Raw genomic sequence first — 15,664 nt, 5'->3', positions numbered from 1 at the left:
TACAACAATTATCATCTGCAATTATGGCGGGCGACAGTCATAACAAAGAGATGAAGCACTATTGAAATATGGCGAAAGCCAAAAAGTTAGCATTCATCCTCCAGCTTCACTGTGCTAATGTTATGCTAACATAGCTGTGTCGCTAGCAGTCATGTAGCACAACATTATATACCAGGTAGTCCAACTTCAGTAACCCTGCAAACGTCACTGCTGTTTAGTCTTCATTTATGTTGGAAGTGATAGCAGAGCTGTACGTTTGAATTAGTTTCAAAAATCTCTCAGTCAGAATATGCTATGAAATGTTTAGGTGGAAACTAGCGAGCTAACTTCCTGTTAACTTCTAACTCCGTTAAATTTAATAAATTCTGTTTTCATGGATGCCTGGATGTAGGGCTGCTCGATTATGGCAAAAATGATAATCACGGTTATTTTCATTGAAATTGAGATCTCAATTATTTGACAATATTTATTTAACAATAACAATGTGTTGAATAATGACTTTAAAGGTTGTCAAAAAATAATATTAAATAGTGTGCAAATACTGATAACAGTGCAAATGTTTGCAATATAAAAAAATAAATGAAAAATGTAAACATCTATGTTTAGTGAACTTTGCAGTGTTGCTCTGTGGTGCAGCTATGACACCGTAGCAAAGTTTACACACAGTCTACTTGATCCACGTCTGACTGAACCCATGTTTCCAAACCACTGAAGTTTTTTTACCTCTTTTCAACCAACAGCAGTCACTCTCCTCTCCAAATAACTTCTGCTTGGCTTTCCGAGCTTCCCTCGGGTCCTCTTAATCAGCGGTCCCCAACCCCCGGGCCTCGGACCGGTCCCGGTCGGTGAGTCGTTTGGTACCGGGCCGCGAGAGTTGAGGCTCGGGTGTGAAATGTATAGTTTTCAGGGTTTTTATCGGTTTTCCATGTTATTTTGTTATCGTTTTTATCGTTGACTCGGTTTTCCTGGGTCTTTTCACGTGTGTTATGAATAAATTTTCTTTTTTTCGGTACCGGCACTAGTTTTATTTTGTTGTATTTATCCGCGACACCTTAAAGGCCGGCCCGTGAAAATATTGTCCGGCATAAACCGGTCCGTGGAGCAAAAAAGGTTGGAGGCCGCTGCTCTTAATTGTTGTGACACGTGTTTGAAATGCAGAGAGGTGCGCTCAATTTGCCACACGGAGCAGCGCGAGAGTAAAGCACGAGGGAGGGGCTAATAATCGGCTCAGTCATTTTTAATGATCGTTGAAAGCCCAGATCGTAATCGAGATTAAAATTCGATTAATTGAGCAGCCCTACCTGGATGTTAAACTTAATTGTTACACCTGGTAAAGCAGCAACGCTGATGATTTAATTAAAGATGAAAGAATTTAGACCATTTTTAACTCTTTGTGTTCGTTTGACTTTGGGACCTGAAGCTGTCGGAGTTTTGGACCCAGATTACTCCGTGAAGCTCCTCACTACGGCAGCCGTAATGCTCTGACGATCCATCAAGCAGTGCTGCTTACCAAAGTTGTACTAAAACATTTTTAACAGATTTCTGCAGCCAAAATCGGTTCGAGGTCAGTAAGCACAACCAGAATTCATACATAAGGCACAGTCTCGATTTTTGAGGAAATTAAAGGATTTTAAGTGTGGAAAATATGTTATACAGAAGAATATATCGTGATATGGATTTGAGGCCATATCGCCCAGCCCTAAACAACAGGTTATTAAACACATCAGTTTGATCTACAGATCAGGTCATACATCAGGTTTACTTCATGTAAAATAAACGTCTCACTCTATGAGCTCCATCAGTCTGTGTACCTCCTCATTGTCATTTCTGAGCAGAGTTTACCTGCACACTTCCTCATGTCTGACAGTGTCACAGTGTGTGTGTGTGCCAACATTAACCAGCTTATCATCAGCTGCTTGTGCTTCATGAATAACTCAGACTGACAGAGTGATGAACAGAGCACAGAGGGAGGCTCTGCTCTGGTCCATCAAGCAGGATTCACATAGTAACATGTTTTTCCTTTGAACACTTCATTGTGTTTAACTTGAAACAGATTAAAAAGTGTTCGATTGTGCACTTCACACAGTCCTGAGTCACAGAGGCTTAAATGTGTTTGATTCTGAGAGGCTTTACTCCTGCATCAACATCAAGTATATGTAGGATTCAAACCGCAGTGAAAACATCCTTAAATATTGATGGTGTGTGAGAGAGTCTGTATTTACTTCTGATTATCTCTGTTTGCAGTGACCCTGAACTGAGCTGGAGCAGCTTCATGTTGTTTTGACGTCACTCAGTAAAACCTGAATGTCGGCTTCTGAAGAACAAACTGGTTTCATCTGTTTCCAGTTAAAGGGACGATCATTGTTCCACCAGTGATGTTGGATCCAAAGTTTCATTCAGATCGTTTTAAACTGTTTATCAAAGACAAATGTTTGAGTGCAGAGTTACTGACTGATAACCAGAGTGGATTCAGCCAATCATCAAATCATCTCATTGGTTTTATTTTATGTAAATACAAACGTCTCACTTCCTGATCGGGGCCCTGTTTCAGGAAGCCGGTTTGGAAAACTCAAAGTGAAAAACGATACTCAGGGTTGAGTAACCCCGAACTGTCCAACTCGGAATATTCGGTTTCAGAAAGGCTGATAACAAGTAGTTCAGTCAACGCGGAGTTGCTTTAACCCCAAGTGAAGCGCGCGCACGAGGATACATAAAGCCCTGATAAGCGGAGCACAGATTAAGCGAGTCACCATGGAGACGGAGGGAAAGAAGGCGCGGTCAATGTATGTCACAGCGCTTGAGGCCGAAATTCTGATGGCAGCATATGCCGATAACATGCAAATTCCGCGGAAAAAAGTAACACAGGCTCAGCTGCAAAAGAAAGGAAGCATGCATGGCAAAACATAGCCGACAGAGTCAATGCGTGAGTGTTAATTTAAACATTGATCTAGGGATTTCCACCCATTTAACACGTTATTTTATCATATGTTATTTCATTTGTTATTTTATACATTTTATTTTGTGATGTGATGTGAGCGCAGGTGCAACCCAACAGGCCCCAAACGTGCCTGGCAGCAAGTAAAAATGAAATATAACAATATAGTCCAAACAGGTAAGGTGTAATTGTATTATGAGTCATAGTGCTTGGTCTGTTTGTCCGATGTAAATCAATTGCAGTTAGAGGCTACATTAATTTTCTTTCTGTAAGCACTTATTGAAATTATCTGAGCACATTACAAGTACATATTTGCTTACTCTGTATGCTCAAATGTGGCCCGTTATAGCCAACAGAAAAAAAGCGGAGGCCCGAAAAACAGGTGGGGGTCCTCCACCACCACCACTCACAGAGGCTCAGCAGTTGGCCCTCAGCCAAAACAGTGGGCGCCCTGTGGCCGAAGGCATCTCTGCGGGGACATCCTCTGAGTCAATAACCCCGCAAGACACAAGTGCCTACATAGGGGGTAAATTCAAAATAATACATGATGTGCATACATCCTTTCTTCACAGTCACCTTTGCAGTGCTACTCATTCATTTGATAAACTCTTTACCATAGTGGATTATTTTGTAGTGAAGTTATTTTCCGACTGATTTTGCCTTCCCTCAGTCTTGGTTGTCTTTGAGAGCATAATGACAATGAAGTGTAAGGTGATTGGTATGTTTGTTAATTGCCATTTGGTCCCTTGTAAGTTATAAGTGACCTGTATAGACCTCATATTCTATCAGTTGATGGTGGTGGTGTACTGCATCTGGTGCAGCCTCCTGTTGAGCCAGACCAACATGCAGTTGTGAGTAATACTCCACAGATTATATGAGGTTACAGTAGAACAGCAATGTTGTTTATTTCTTTACTACAGGAAAATAATGAAGAAACATTGACAGCTGTTACAGAGGAGGAAGCAACAGAGACACTTTATGAGGTTTACATCTTTTAATACTTTGTGTACAGGAAATACAGGCGACCAATAAAGCCAGTTGAACAAAAAATCTGTTTATTCTTCTTTCAACGTGTTGAGGTGATGGGTCAAAAGAAATGATTGTGACATATGGTGTCTCTGACTGCTCTTCCATCTTGTATGTCCGTGGGAGGGTCAGGATGTTCATGGTTTGGATCACTGCTGTTTAGTTCAGAAGGACAGTGTTCTCCTCTAATTGTGGCAATGTTGTGAAGAATCACACATGCCACAATAATGTCACATGCCCTTTCTGGGGTGACCCTGAGTCTTTGCAGGCACTGGAACCGGGCCTTAAGCATTCCGATAGTCATTTCAACTCTGGCTCGTGTCCTGCAATTAGCCAGATTATATTGCTGCTGTGGGCCCGGTTCAGGGTCAGAGTAAGGGGTAAGCAAATAGGGTAAACATGGATACCCCCTATCACCAAGCAAGTAGCCAGTGGACTCTCCTAAGACAGAAGGATACACTTCAGTTCAAATGTCCCTGAAGCAATTGGTCTTTATATATTTTAAAGTATTCTCAACTCACCATGTCCAAATTTTGTGCTCAGTGTACATTCACGGAATATTTGTCAGTCATGGACAGAGCCTGGCCACTTGGCTTCCACATTTGTGATAATGTTGGCAGCATCACATATGATCTTCACAGTGCAGAGAACACAAACTAGCATCCATTACTATAATGAAATAATTTGTTAGTTTGAAATGCTACAGGGAACTATGTACCTGTACATTAATGCTGTGGAAAGACTTCCTGTTCACATAGTCTCCTTCATTTACTGAAGGAGCAATGATTGGAATGTGAGTGCCATCTGTACAGCCAATCACGCCTGGGAACCCTGAAAATAAATGTAAAATTTAAGTAGTAGTTCAAGTATCACCACATCATGAATTAAGTTTTGGTCATCCTGATACCTGCAATTTTGTGGCATCCCTCTTTGATGAATCTTGTGGGTCTATGACCGGGGAACACCACAAACGAGTACAGGAGACGTTTCAGTGCAGCTGTAACATTCCTGACTGCCCGACAGACGGTAGCCTTGGAAACGTGCTCAGCGTCACCAATATTATACAGAAAGCTAATTAGTAAGAGTATTGTTACTCTCCGCAGGAGTAGTCCAGCAGTAGAAATCAGTCCAATAACAAGGTGTGTAACATCTAGCAGGGTGACAGAAAAACCCAGGGTAACTTCTAAGGACCTCAACGTCTCTCTCACATTGTGTTTTTTAAACATGCTTCCATTTGTCACTTCAGTCTTTACTCTGAAATACAGGAAGAGAAATCATGGCTGAAACAATTTCTCATGAAACCAGGGGTGTGGTCCAACAGTCAGTTTGGTGAGGAAGGTTCCTAACTGAGAGAAGTGACCCAGAAGTATCTGTGTAGCAGCCACAATGAATCCAGACCATGAGCTTTATTAACTGATCAAAGTCTCTTCTTTCATCTTCTGTATCATTCAGTTTGCATTGGTAATGCCCATTATTGTAATGCTTTTTTAAGACGAGCAAAACTTTATTTCACTTTGGGTTAGCTGGGATAAGTGATGGATGGAGGGAATTTTACTTCAGCCACAGAAATCCTAAACAGGAAGGAGGAGCAGAGTTACAGTGGATCACTATCCAGCAGGGAAACAAGGTTTATTTCAATTTCTTGGCCATGAGTGAGATTTACTGAGTGGGCAAATTAGGGAGACGACACCATCAGATCCCGAGCCCTCCATGTGTTAATCAAGAGACGGCTGCTGTGCTACATCCATAAATAATGAATAAATTAGGAGCTAAAGCTGAAAGGACAGTTTATTTATACCATCAGTGAAGATATTTAACATTTGAATTTTTTATTTAACATTTGCAAGATTCAATAACATAAAGAACCTGAACAAGAAAACATTTATGTGGATCAAAATACATTAAAACAAAAACTTTATAATAGGAAACAGTTTTCAACCAACTGATGAAAAGAAAGCTAACCACTTGACATGAACTCTACAGTAGGACAGTTTTGAAAGCTTAAAATGGAACTAGGGGAAGAGTTTGATTCACAGCTGCCTCATCAGATTTTTACAGGAGATTCTATCTGAACTCTGTGGAGCCTGATCTCAAGCTTTTTGAGTCTGACACAGAAACCAGAGGATCTTTCTGTGTCTTCAGATTCACTGTGATCCAGTGATGGGAGTGATTTCAGCCCTGAGTGATCGCGCTGATGTTTGCACAGAGCAGACAATGAGGTGAATGTTTGGGCACATTGGTAACAGTGAAACAGTTTATTAGTAACGTGGGATCGTTTGTGTGCAGAGTATGAACTGAGATTCCTGAAGCTCTTGTCACACTGGTCACAGCTGTAGTTTCCTTCCATGTGTGCACGTTCATGAATGTTACGATGACCTGACTGTGAGAAGCTTCTCTCACAGTGTCTGCACTTGTGTGGTTTCTCTCCTGTGTGGACTCGTTTGTGTGATTTAAGCTGACCTGCAGTGGTGAAGGATGACCCACACTGATCACAGAGGTGCTTTTTAACCCCACTGTGAATCAGTTCATGTCGTTTTAAATCTCTTGGTGTGGTGAAGCTTCTCCCACATTCTTTGCAGTATTTCAGTTTGTCTCCAGTGTGTCTACGTTGATGTACTTTTAGGGTCTTTTGCTGACTGAAAGTTTTTCCACAGAGGTCACAATGAAAGTCTTTCCCACCACCACAGTGATGACAGGGTTGAGAACTGGATCCATCTGTGTCGCTCTGCTTCTAAACAAAGACACAAAGACAGTGTAAGTCAGTCCTTCAACATTTGTATCCTGAACGTCGCCTGAAATAAAGAGCATCTCTGCAGACGTCCAACTACATTTGACTGTTTCAGTTAACACACTCAGTTTACTGGGCTGCAATAACTACAATACTACCACCATAATACTACAGTAATACTAAAATCATAACTGAAAGGAAAATCTGAATAATCACTCAGAGCTGCTTTTCCATGCAGTAGAATTGCTAACATGCTAACACAGTTTAATGAGCAGACTTGTTCCAAACAGTCAGGCTAAAATGACAAGATAACAATATAAATACATACCTCACAGTAGCTGCACTTGTAGAGTCTCTTTCTGGTGTGGATCTGTTGGTGTTGTCTCAGGTGATGTGGAGATTTAAAAGTCTTCTCACACAGGTCACATTGATAAGGTCTCTCCTCAGTGTGGGTAAACATGTGCTGTTGTAAGTGTGCGTCTGTTGTAAACTGTTTGCCACACTGTTCACAGCAGTACACATCATGTCTGGTGTGAATGCGTAGGTGTGTATTTCGGTACCCTCTCTGGCTGAAAGTTTTTCCACAGATGTCACAGCTGTATGCCTTAATTCCAGAGTGGGTAACTAGATGACTCTGTAAGCTGCTACTGTGAGTAAAAGCTCTGCCACACTGATCACAGCTGTATGCCTTAATTCCAGAGTGGGTAACTAGATGCCTCTGTAAGTGGCTACTGTGAGTAAAAGCTCTGCCACACTGATCACAGCTGTACGCTTTAACTCCACTGTGGATGAGTTGGTGTTTTTTTAGGGAACCCTTCAAGGAAAAAGACTTTCCACACAAGTCACAGCTGAACGGTCTCTCTCCAGTGTGGATGACCTGATGCTGTTTTAGTTTAGCCCTCACAGTAAAACCCTTCCCACACTCGTCACAGGTGTGTTTTTTCTCTCCCTTTCTTCTGTGAGGTTTGTCGGCCTCCTGAGAGCGCTGACTTCTGGCTCCATGTTGGTCCTGCAGTGACAGAGATACAAACAGAGGCAGTGAGTGAAATGCAGTCGTGGAACAAACTCAACCTTCAAACTCCATTAACACTAGTTTTAAACCTGAAGGTGGAGCGTGGCACCAAACACCTTAAAGGTCTCTTATCCCCACCTGCTGGTAGTTCTAACACATTACATCCAACCTGCTGTTAAAGATAATTCATGACTGTTCAAACACTAAAATCATACACACACACACACACACACACACACACACACACACACACACACACTATTTTATAATTTAGATTATTTTGTTGTTTCCTATTACATATTTCTATAATTTGTATAGATTTATACAGAATTATTCAGTGATAATAAATCCTATGTTTGTTTATTCTAAAGGAACCCCGTTAGCTTCCACAACAGATGTTACTCGTCTTCCGTCAAATACTCACATAAAATATTACACAATAAAGTGGATTCAAGATATCCACATAATTTCACTCTTACATCCACAGTGAGGTTTCACAATTGTTCAAATATAAGCAATCAATAATAATAATAATAATATCAATAACATTGAGGCACATTACACAAATTTCAAAAACAAATCATGTCTTACAATATTTACAACAACTAAAAGCTCTGTAAATCGGCTTTTAAGTGTTCATTGAAGTTTTGAATAATTCTCTAATTTTTTAAGGCAACTTATTCCACTTAAAAGTTGCTCTAAATGTAACAGTTTTACAAAACGTTACTTTTAACTCGAGCATTTACTAAATTGCAGCTTGTTGAAAACTGTGTAATATGATGATGTATTTCATCTGGATACTGCAGCTGAGCAGAATAAATGTGGTGTGTTTAACAGAATTGCTTTCTTTAGAACTACAAGTAAGCCATAGAATATTTTAGCCTGTACAGGAAGCCAAGAAAGGTTATTATGCATTTTATCAATATTAGTATAGTATGAACATCTTCACACTAATCTGGACGCCTTATTCTGGACTAACTGAAGTCTGTTAAGATCTGTCTTATTAGCTGCTGACCAAATGATTGAACAATACTCCAGATGAGACATTACTAGTGCATTAATGACATCTTTCATAATGAAGAAGTGATACACAAAGAGCATTTCATAGCCATAGCTATGCCTTGTCGGCAGAGTTATGTGACATTAGTGATGTTTGTACTTTCAGCGTTAACTTGGTTTTAAAGCCTTTAAAATATACGCCGTTCAATAGTCGACCTTCATCTGACAGAGAATGTGATGATTTTGTGGATAATTAAAGTCAGTCATATATCCACAAACACAACAAGCTGAAAGTCAGTGATGCTGCTCGGTTTGCAGTCCTGAACATCACGGCACAAGCAGGATTCACTGCACTGTTAATGTTAGCTGTGTTATATTGCTGCCTCTGTTCGGTGGTGTCGAGCCAAACGCACTTTAACGTGTGTTTGAACGAGCTGACGGTTCACTCGTTAAGCTGAAAGAAAGATGCTTCAATCACAGCAGTCACACATGTGTCCACTGCACCATCTGGAACTCTTCTTGTTTACACTCGTAATAACACAAACACTAAATCCTGCTTCTCTGGTGCTGTTGTGTAGCAGTGTGTACACCTGAGACTGTCACCTGTCTGTCTGTCCTGCACTCTCTCTCTGTTTCTTTCTCTCTGATTGTGGAATAAAAGTATGAACATGTGTTTATAAGTTACACTTGTGTTTGAATCCTGCAGCTTATCACACATTTGATTTCCATGTGTGACGACTGCAAGTGTCCAGAGTGAGGACAGACTGAGGGAGCCACTGCTGCACATCATCTGTGAGGCTTTGCACCCCTGATGAATCAGTCTTATTAGGTAATGTTCAAATAATGTGATCATCCCAGTGTTTTCAGTGTGGGAGAAAGTACTCAGGGCCTTCAAGTTACACACTATGAAAGGCAGCAACAAGTTTAATGTTCAGAAACCTAAAGTCTGTATCAGCAGCAGGATGGAGCTAAAAATAAATGTTGGTTTCAGTTCTATGAAGCTTTGAGTATTTTGGATCAGTAGCTGCTGTGTTTGTTGCATCATATTGCTGTAACTGTTTATATGCTTTATATTTTCTGAGCTAAGTTGATCTATAGTGTTACATCATATTCTATAAGGATGTTATGTGTTTGTAGACTTTCTGCCCAGTTTGACCCATTTAGCAGAAGTCAGCCTGTTTAAGGCTCTGATATCTATTCTGTGTGACTTAAAGCAGTTATGACATGGTCTGATTTTCTCACCCAATAAAGGAATATTTCATATATCAGTCTACTCTTCATTCTATCAGACACAGTTATCACACCACAGTTATCACCCCACTTCCCCTGCCGGTGGCAGACTCCCTCGGGTGTCGGTGTGTTGGTGGTTCTTTGTATCTGGGGGTGGGCGTCCGGGTACACACCGGCTCACTCCTTGGCGGCCGCTTATTGGGGCTCGCTCGGGCCATTTCAGAGGTGGGGTGCCCCCGGCCTCTCGGCCTGGGGCTCAGTCACTCAGGCACAGCTGGCTGCCGGCGGAGCTCACGGGCGCGTCACTGCAACTCCCCCTGGCTTCTGCTCCGCGGCTGCTGAGTGAGCCCTCATCTGGGACTCTCCTCAGCTCTTACTGGGACAGTGGCGCGGCTGCCCCTCTGTGGGTCTTCCTTGGTCTCTTGTGTTCTGGGGGCCTCTGGATGTCTGGAGTTTTGATCTCCTCCATACCTGCTTGATACCATAAAGGACAGGGCTGTGGCCCCCCCACACCCTCTAGCAGATCATTACATGGAGAAACCTTTGGAATGCAAGCATGCTGATCCACACAGGTATGCACACAGGTGTACACATGGGTATTCACAGACGCGGACTACAGCTTTCTTGGCTGCTGCCTCAAAGCACACTGTGCGCTGTCTATCTTGAGTGTTGCACAATATCGTTTATTATTTAGTATCTACTGATATCTACTGCTAGCTAGTTTATTGTGATGGTGCTTTTTTTTTCTATTATTATGTTGCTCTTTGTTGTTTGCTGTCTCCTCTGTTTTTTTTTTTCTCCATACAGGTGACCCAGGAGTTTTTTTGTTTGTTTTTTGTTTGTTTTTTTTCTCTCTTCCCCCCCTTCTCACCGTCTCTTCTCCCCTTTGGTTTTCTTTCTTTCTCTCCCCCTCTTTCTTTCATTCTTTCCCCCTGTCCTATCCCACAGTTATGTCTGTCCCGTTTGCAACTGAAAATAAAATAAATTCATAATTATAATAAAGATCAATCAAATGGACCAATATGGCAAGGCCATGAAATTCAAATTCAAATTTTATTTGTCACGTACACAGTCATACACAGTACGATATGTAGTGAAATGCTTGGACAACTGCTCGTGACCTAAAGAAAACAAAAAAGGAAAAGGCTATGAATAAGATAGGAAATAAATATGAAAAATTAAAAAGGGTAAATTTAACTAGGAAGGAATAAAATATAAATTAAGGTTAAAAATGAAATAACTGTACAACACAAATTAGAATGAAGGGTAAATTTAACTGGGAAGAATAAGATAAAATATATAAATTAAAGTTGAAAATAAAATAACTGTACAACAAAATACACAATACACAATATAGAACTATATAAGAATGTATGAAGAAATCTAAATATAAATAAATATATACACAATAACAGCAGCTGTACAAGTATTAACCGGAAATGAAGAATATAGTGACCAGTGTTGTGCAAAACCAAAGTCCAGAAAGTCCAGTGTGTGTAAGAACTGTATGTGTGGGTCAGTACTGTGTGGTGGTGTGATTGAGAAACCGTATCGCCTGCGGGAAGAAGCTCCTCCTCAGTCTCTCTGTGTTGGTCTTCAGGGAGCGGAATCGCTTTCCTGACCTCAACAGAGAGAACAGTCTGTTGTTGGGATGGCTGAGGTCCTTCACGATCTTCCTGGCCTTAGTCCAGCACCGCCTGCTGTAGATTGAGTGCAGGTCAGGGAGCTCGGAGCGGATGGTGCGCTCAGCTGACCGCACAACCCTCTGTAGAGCTCGTCTGTCCTGCATGGTGCTGTTCCCGAACCAGGTTAAGATGTTTCCCGCCAGGATGCTCTCTATGGTGCACGAGTAAAAGTTCCTGAGCACCTTGGAGGGCAGTAATCTCTCAAGCGTCTGAGGTGGTAGAGACGCTGTCGGGCCTTTTTCACCACGGTGTTGATGTGACAGGACCATGACAGGTCCTGCGTGATGTGAACTCCGAGGTATTTGAAGCTGTCCACTCTCTCCACTGGGCACTCGTTGATGACGGGGGTCTGGTAGTTCCTCTCCTGCTTAGTGCTGAAGTCCACTATCAGCTCCTTTGTCTTACTGACGTTTAGAAGGAGGTTGTTCCTCTGGCACCAGTTCTCCAGATTCCTAATCTCCTTCAGGTAGGCCGTTTCGTTGTTATCAGAGATCAGGCCCACCACGACGGTGTCGTCAGCAAACTTGATGATGGTGGTGGAGCTGGTAGTGGCCACACAGTCATATGTGTACAAAGAGTACAGCAGGGGGCTCAGAACACACCCCTGGGGGGCTCCAGTGCTGAGAGTGGTGGAGGCTGAGACATGTCCGCCCATCCTTACTGCCTGTGGTCTGCCAGTTAGGAAGTTGGAGATCCACTGACACATAGATGAGCTGAGTCCCAGATGCTCCAGCTTGGTGGTGAGTGTGGAGGGAATTATGGTGTTAAATGCAGAGCTGTAGTCTATGAAGAGCATTTTAACATAATTCCCCCTTCTAGTGTCCAAGTGAGTGAGTGATGTGTGGAGGAGATGAGAGATGGCATCGTCTGTGGAACGATTTGGACGGTAAGCGAACTGTAGTGGGTCCAGTGTGTCTGGTAGTGAAGAAATGATGAAGTCTCTGACCAGGTGTTCAAAGCACTTCATCACTACTGAGGTGAGGGCTACAGGGCGATAGTCATTGAGAGAAGCAGGGTGGGGTTTCTTCGGGACAGGAACAATGATGGACTCTTTGAAGCATGTGGGGATCACCGACTGAGATAAAGAGATGTTGAATATCTCAGTGAACACAGGAGCTAGCTGGTATGCGCAGTCTCTGAGGATACGACCTGGGATGCCGTCTGGTCCTGCTGCTTTCCTGGTGTTCACTCTCTTGAAGGCTCTCCTTACTTCATGCTCGGAGATGACGAGCACGTTTCCGGTGCTGGCAGTATCTTCCTGTCTGCAGCCGTTAGCGCCGCTAACACAAGCATTGTTGGAGACCTTAGCTGCAGCCTCGAAGCGAGCATAGAAAGTGTTCAGCTCGTCTGCCAGAGTCACGGCCGCGTTCGTCATACCGGTTGTTGGTGCTTTATAGTCCGTTATTGTCCTTAGTCCCCGCCACAGGCTCCTAGAGTCACTCTGTTGGAGTTGTGACTCTAGTTTCCTCCCGTAGCGCTGCTTCGCCTCTTTCACCGCCCTCCGCACGTTATATGACGCGGCTTTGTACGGGTCCATGTCCCCCGTCATGAGTCCCGTGTTGTAGGCAGCGGTGCGGGATCTCAGAGCGTCGCGGATGGTTTTATCCACCCACGGCTTCTGGTTGGGAAACGTTGTGATAGTCTTTGTCTCCACGGTATCATCCGCTAGTTTCCCGATGAATCCCACAACCGCTTCCGTAAACACGTTGACGTCATCGTCGGAGTTGTTTCTGAACATGCCCCAGTCTGCGTCATCGAGTGCGTCCTGTAACGCGGCCACCGATTGATCCGTCCAGCGCGCGACCTTCCTCTGAACCGGAACTTCCTGTTTCAGCCTTTGTTTGTATTTTGGCATGAGGAAGATGGCGGTGTGATCAGATTTGCCAAACGGGGGGCGGGATTGTGCCTTGTAGCCGTCCTTGACCGTAGTGTAGCAGTGGTCCAGTGTCCTTTCACCCCTGGTGGGGCAGGTGATGTGTTGATAAAAGTTCGGCGCTGCGCGTTTGAGGTTGGCGCTATTAAAGTCCCCCGTCACAATAAGCGCAGCGTCCCGGTGTTGTGTCTGGTGCTGTGTGAGTGCCTCATGCAGCTCGCATAAGGCGGTGACCGTGTCCGCTTGTGGTGGAATATAAACGGCACTTACGATGACCGATGTAAATTCCCGAGGTAGATAAAAAGGACGACACATGATGGACAGTAGTTCCAGATTTGGTGTGCAGGAGCGTGTGAGAGGAACAACGTTCGCACTGTTGCACCAGTTGTTGTTCACCATTAAACACACGCCGCCTCCCCTTGACTTCCCCGAGTCCCGTGTCCTGTCCATGCGGTGAACCGAGAAGAAGTCGGCCGGCTGGATGGCGTGGTCCGGCACCGCTGGGTTCAGCCATGTCTCGGTGAAGCAGAGGAGATTGCAGTCCCGAATGTCTCTCTGGAACTTTATCCTGGCCCTGAGGTCGTCAAGCTTGTTCTCCAGTGACTGGACGTTGGCGAGCAGGATGCTAGGCAGAGGTGTGCGGTGTGCACGAGCTCTCAGCCTGTTCCTGACGCCGGCTCGCTTCCCTCTAGGCCGCCGCCGCTTCCCTTTGTTCTCCCTCGAGATCTCACTCGGCCAGCTCGGATCCGGAGTTAAAACCTTCGAATTGTGAGTACATTGTAAACCAATAGAAACAAGAGTGTCACTGTCATACCTAATGTACCCAATGGTGATGATTTTGCCGATTTAGAAACACTGAAAACTAACTTAAAAAAACAAAGACAAAGAAAAAGTGGTCGGAGCAGTCGTGACGGCAGCCGACCTCACCGGCGCCATCTTAATTCAATGATGATCCACTTGGTAAAATAAATCCGCTTGGCATCTTTCTTGGCCTCAAGACAACAATTCTGATGGCTATAGATCCAAACGGGACAAAAAAAAAAAAAAAAAAAGAAGACAGTTATCACAGCTCCTACGTTTGCTTTTTACACATACCGTATGTGATCAGGAGATATTTTATTTTGTATTCTCACAATCAGTTATCATTGATTAATCATTTACCATTTTTGAATCTGTTGACAGTATAATCTTTTAATTACATCTGTGTTACTTTGAGCAAATATTAATGCACACTGACTGTTTATATAAAGTTGTTGCACGTTAGAGCAGAGCAGTCACACCATACAGACCCACTAGTCCTGTTGGGCCCTGGCAGGCCTGCGTGGAGTTCTGCACGTACGCCGGCCTCTACTTACATGCACGCACTTATGTAACACACGCACGTTCACCTACACACTTAGTAATAATAGGAGGGTCATCTGAGGACAGTTTTTCTGATAAATACACTTTCACAAAATGCACAATGTAATACACACTTGTTTTTCTCTTAAGAGTAGCAGTTGATGTCTATATAAGGGAAAACTTTGGGATAGGCGGGGAATTGTTATCATTTGAGATCATTTCCAGTAAAGATCCAACTGTGATGTCATAAAGGCAATATAAGGAGACTGATGCTTCAGTTGACGAGAGGATTCGATTGCAAATTGTCTTTTCCCACACTAAGTGCACAAAGTGTGTAATAAAGATCACTATTTTTGACACCTACTTCGACTTGGGCTTGCTTTCTTCTCTTCCCTAACTCGAACGAACCTTAACAATTCCTGGTGCCGAAATCGCCGGGTGGGGAGGGGTTGCAACCTGCAGCTCGTCGTGGAAGGTGACAAAGGGGGCGAAGGCCAGCAGCCTATCTGAGTGACGCCAGGCGACATAAGAAAAGGTGAGTGCAACCTGTTGATTTTTATCCAAAGGCGCTATATTGGAAGTTAAAACTAAATTTAATTAAATAATATTCACTCAGTCTGGGCTTCTGGCGTTGGTCCATAGTGATCTTGACTAATTAGTTTTAAAATAGGGCATAGTAGTCTGACTAAATTCATTGTTGTTCATTTTGGGGGTGAATTTTGAGTTAAGAAGTTATGTGTTTAAGTTAATACGGTTTAAGGTGTGTGGAAACAAATAAATACGGTTTAAGAGGTTAAATGTGGGTTGACTGGGAATGTCAGCCAGTCAATCGGTA

This window comes from Astatotilapia calliptera, unplaced genomic scaffold (genome assembly GCF_900246225.1).
Source record: "Astatotilapia calliptera unplaced genomic scaffold, fAstCal1.2 U_scaffold_27, whole genome shotgun sequence".
Taxonomy (NCBI): Eukaryota; Metazoa; Chordata; class Actinopteri; order Cichliformes; family Cichlidae; genus Astatotilapia; species Astatotilapia calliptera.
This window is presented reverse-complemented; position numbering follows the sequence as displayed.